The 5,058-nt window shown below is 41.2% G+C and overlaps 1 non-coding gene across 1 annotated transcript; it reads left to right on the forward strand.

Annotated features, from left to right (window-relative positions):
* Positions 1 to 4,177: 4,177 nt before the first annotated feature.
* On the forward strand, positions 4,178 to 4,281 carry LOC112719058 (small nucleolar RNA R71). Its single transcript, XR_003161378.1, has one exon. It is a non-coding gene; the product is annotated as a small nucleolar RNA R71 (small nucleolar RNA).
* The last annotated feature ends 777 nt before the right edge of the window (positions 4,282 to 5,058 follow it).

The following is a 5,058-nucleotide window of genomic DNA, read 5'->3' on the forward strand; positions in this document are numbered from 1 at the left end:
TTTTTCGCCACTTTTTTTTTTTTCACTGCTTTTTCTTGCTTCAAGAATCAATTCATGAATTTTTCAGTTCATCAATAACATTTCTCTTTGTTCATCATTCTTTCAAGAGCCAACAATTTTAACACTCATAAACAACAAGATCAAAAATATGCACTGTTCAAGCATTCATTCAGAAAACAAAAATTATTGCCACCACATCAATATAATTAAATTAAATTCACTAATAATTTCGAAAATTATGTACTTCTTGTTCTTTTGAATTAAAACATTTTTCTTTTAAGAGAGGTGAAAGACTAATGGATTTTATTCATAGCTTTAAGGCATGGTTTACACACTAATGATCATGAAGTAGAAACACAAAAACATAGACAAACATAATACTTAAAAACAGAAAACAGAAAGAAAATAAAGAACAAGGAATGAATCCACCTTTAGTGGCGTCTTCTTCTTGAAGGACCAATGATGTTCTTCAACTCTTCTATGTCCCTTCCTTGCCTTTGTTGCTCCTCTCTCATAGCTCTTTGATCTTCTCTTATTTCTTGGAGAGTGAGGGCGTGTTCATGGTGTTCCACCCTTAGTTGTTCCACGTTTTGGCTCAAGTCTTCTAAGGAGGTACTGAGTTGCTCCCAATAGTTGTTGGGAGGAAAGTGCATTCCATGAGGCATTTGTTGATGAACTTCCTCATGTTCTCCTTGGGGGCCGTGAGGAACTTCCCTTGTTTGCTCCATCCTTTTCTTGGTGATGGGCTTGTCTTCTTCAATGGAGACATCTCCATCTATGATAACTCCAGCTGAATAACATAGATGGCATATGAGGTGGGGGAAGGCTAGCCGTGCCATGTATGAAGGCTTGTCAGCTATTTTGTAGAGTTCATTGACTATGACTTCATGAACCTCTACTTCTTCTCCAATCATGATGCTATGAATCATGATGGCCCGATCCACAGTAACTTCAGATCGGTTGCTTGTAGGGATGATGGATCTTTGGATGAACTCCAGCCATCCTCTAGCTACAGGCTTGAGGTCCAGTCTTCTTAGTTGGACTGGTTTGCCTTTGGAGTCTACTCTCCATTGGGCGCCTTCCACACAAATGTCCATTAGGACTTGGTCCAACCTTTGATTGAAGTTGACCCTCCTTGTGTAGGGGCGTTCATCACCTTGCATCATGGGTAGATGAAACGCCAACCTCACATTTTCCGGACTGAAATCGAAGTATTTCCCCCGAACCATTGTGAGATAGTTCTTTGGATTCGGGTTCATACTTTGATCATGGTTCCTTGTGATCCATGCATTAGCATAGAACTCTTGAACCATCAGTAATCCGACTTGTTGCATGGGGTTGGTTATGACTTCCCACCCTCTTCTTTGGATCTCATGTCGGATTTCCGGATACTCATTCTTTTTGAGCTTGAAGGGGACCTCAGGGATCACCCTCTTCTTTGCCACAACATCATAGAAGTGGTCTTGGTGGCTCTTGGAGATGAATCTCTCCTTTTCCCATGATTCGGAAGTGGAAGCTTTTGCCTTCCCTTTTCCTTTTCTTGAGGAAACTCCGGTCTTGGGTGCCATTGATGGTGAATGAAAAATAAAAAGCTAGGCTTTTTACCACACCAAACTTAAAATTTGCTCGTCCTCGAGCAAAAAGAAAAGAAGAGTAGAAGAAGAAGAAGAAGAGAATTTGGAAGAGAGGGAGAGAAGTGGGTTCGGCTATGTGAGAGAAGAGTGGGTAGTGTTGTGTGAAAAGGAAGAAGAAAAGGGAGGTATTTATAGGGAGGGGGGGAGGGTTAGGTTTCGGCCATTTTGGGTGGGAATGGGTGGGAAATTGAATTTGAATGTAATGGGGGTAGGTGGGGTTTATGGGGAAGAGGAGGTTGATGTGAATGGTGCATGGGGTAATTGGGAAGAGAAATTGATGTGATTGGTGAAGGTTTTTGGGAAGGGTGACATTGAGAATGAGATTTGGATTAGGAGAGTGTGAATAGGATTAAAAGGTAGGTGGGGATCCTGTGGGGTCCACAGATCCTGAGGTGGGAATCCTGTGGGGTCCACAGGTCCTGAGGTGAAAAGAAATACCATTCCTTCACCCTATAGGCGTGTAAATTGCCTTCATGCACCATTCTGGCGTTCAAACGCCCATTGGTGCATGTTCTGGGCGTTAAACGCCCATGTGATGCTTGATCTGGGCGTTAAACGCCAGTTTCAAGCTTGTTTCTGGCGTTCAGCGCCAGATTGTCCTCTGCGTGCGCATCCTGGCGTTAAACGCCAGGATGTTGCTTGTTTTGGGCGTTCAGCGCCAGGAAGATGCTCTGTTTTTGACTCTGTTTTTAATTTTTTTGATTTTTTCGTGACTCCTCATGATCATGTACCTAATTAAACACAAAAATAACAAAGAAACAAAATAAAATAAAATTAGATAAATAAAATTGGGTTGCCTCCCAACAAGCGCTTCTTTAATGTCAATAGCTTGACAGTGGTTCTCATGGAGCCACAGAGCAATCAAGTCAATGTTGTCTAGTCCCAACACCAAACTTAGAGTTTGGATATGGGGTTTGAACACCAAACTTAGAGTTTGGTTGTGGCTTCACAACACCAAACTTAGAGTCTGACTGTGTGGGCTCTTCTTGACCTTGAACTGAGAGAAGCTCTTCATGCTTTCTCTCTTTTGTCACAGAGGGATGGCCATGTGCTTGGAACACAAGGTATTCTCCATTCAATTGAAGGACTAACTCTCCTCTGTTGACATCTATCACAGCTTCTGCTGTGGCTAGGAAAGGTCTTCCTAGGATGATGCATTCATCATCTTCCTTCCTAGTATCTAGGATTAGGAAATCAGCAGGGATGTAAAAGTCTTCAACTTTTATAAGCACGTCCTCTACTATCCCATGAGCTTGTCTCACTGACTTATCTGCCAATTGCAGTGAGAACAAAGCAGGTTGCACCTCAATGATCCCTAGCTTCTCCATTACAGAGAGTGGCATAAGGTTTATCCCTGACCCAAGATCACATAGAGCTTTTTCAAAGCTCATGGTGCCAATGGTGCAAGGTATTAAGAACTTGCCAGGATCTTGTTTCTTTTGAGGTAGAGTTTCCTGAATCCAAGTCTCTAAATCACTAATGAGCAAGGGAGGTTCACTTTCCCAAGTCTCATTACCAAATAGCTTGGCATTCAGTTTCATGATAGCTCCTAGATATTGAGCAATTTGCTCACCAGTCACATCTTCATCCTCTTCAGAGGATGAATAATAGTCAGAGCTCATGAATGGCAGAAGGAGATTTAATGGAATCTCTAAGGTCTCTGTATGAGCCTCAGATTCCTCAGGATCCTTAATAGGAAGCTCCTTCTTGCTTGGAGGACGTCCCAGGAGGTCTTCCTCACTGGGATTTTCGTCCTCCTCCTCCTTGATGCATTCGGCCATGTTGACTAAGTCAATGGCTTTGCACTCTCCTTTTGGATTCTCTTCTGTATTACTTGGGAGAATACTGGGAGGAGTTTCAATAACTTTCTTACTCAGCTGGCCTACTTGTGCCTCCAAATTTCTAATGGAGGATCTTGTTTCATTCATGAAACTGAAAGTGGCTTTTGACAGATCAGAGACTATATTGGCTAAATTAGAATTATTTTGTTCAGCGTTCTCTGTCTGTTGCTGAGAAGATGATGGATATGGCTTACTATTATTCAGCCTATTGCGTCCACCATTGTTAAAACCTTGTTGAGGTTTTTGTTGATCCTCTAGGAGAAATTTGGATGATTTCTCCATGATGGGTTATAGGTATTTCCATATGGTTCACCCAGATAATTAACCTCTGCCATGGCAGGGTTCTCAGGATCATAAGCTTCTTCAGAAGCTACCTCTCTAGTACTGTTGGATGCATGTTGCAATCCATTCAGATTTTGAGAGATCATGTTGACCTGTTGAGTCAACACTTTGTTCTGAGCCAGTATGGCATTCAGAGCATCAATTTCAAGAACTCCCTTCTTCTGAGGGACCCCATTATTCACGGAATTCCTCTCAGAGGTATACATGAACTGGTTGTTTGCAACCATGTCAATGAGTTCTTGAGCCTCTTCAGGCGTTTTCTTCAGGTGAATAGATCCACCTGCAGAATGGTCCAGTGACATTTTCGAAAATTCATAGAGACACTAATAGAATATATCTAATAGGGTCCATTCTGAAAACATGTCAGATGGACATCTCTTGGTCAGCTGCTTGTATCTTTCCCAAGCTTCATAGAGGGATTCACCATCTTTTTGTTTGAAAGTTTGAACATCCACTCTCAGCTTGCTCAGCTTTTGAGGAGGAAAGAATTTATCTAAGAAGGCAGTGACCAGCTTATCCCAGGAGTCCAGGCTATCCTTAGGTTGTAAATCCAACCATATTCTAGCTCTGTCTCTTACAGCAAAAGGGAAAAGCATGAGTCTGTAGACTTCAGGATTAACTCCATTTGTCTTTACAGTATCACAGACTTGCAAGAATTCAGTTAAAAACTGATAAGGATCTTCAGATGGAAGTCCATAAAACTTGCAGTTTTGTTGCATTAATGCAACTAGTTGAGGCTTAAGCTCAAAGTTATTGGCTCCAATGGCAGGAATGGAGATGCTTCTTCCATCAAACTTGGATGTTGGCTTTGTGAAATCACCAAGCATTCTCCTTACATTATTATTATTATTTTCGGCCATCTCTTCCTCTTGTTCGAAATTTTCTAAAAGGTTGCCTCTGGATTGTTGTAATTTAGCTTCTCTTAATTTTCTCTTCAGAGTCCTTTCAGGTTCTGGATCACCTTCAACAAGAGTGCCTTTATCCTTGTTCCTGCTCATAAGAAAGAGAAGAAAACAGGAAAAGAAAGAGGAATCCTCTATGTCACAGTATAGAGATTCCCTTATGTTAGTAGAAGAAGAAAGGGGTAGAAGAATGAAGGAGGAGGTTCGGATTTGGATGAAGAGAGGTGAAGAGAAGTGTTAGTAATTAAATAATTAAATAGAATAAGAAAGAGAAGAGAAATTTTCGAAAATAATTTTGAAAAAATGGTTAGTGATTTTCGAAAATTAAAGATGAGATGA

This window comes from Arachis hypogaea, chromosome 10 (assembly GCF_003086295.3).
Source record: "Arachis hypogaea cultivar Tifrunner chromosome 10, arahy.Tifrunner.gnm2.J5K5, whole genome shotgun sequence".
NCBI lineage: Eukaryota > Viridiplantae > Streptophyta > Magnoliopsida > Fabales > Fabaceae > Arachis > Arachis hypogaea.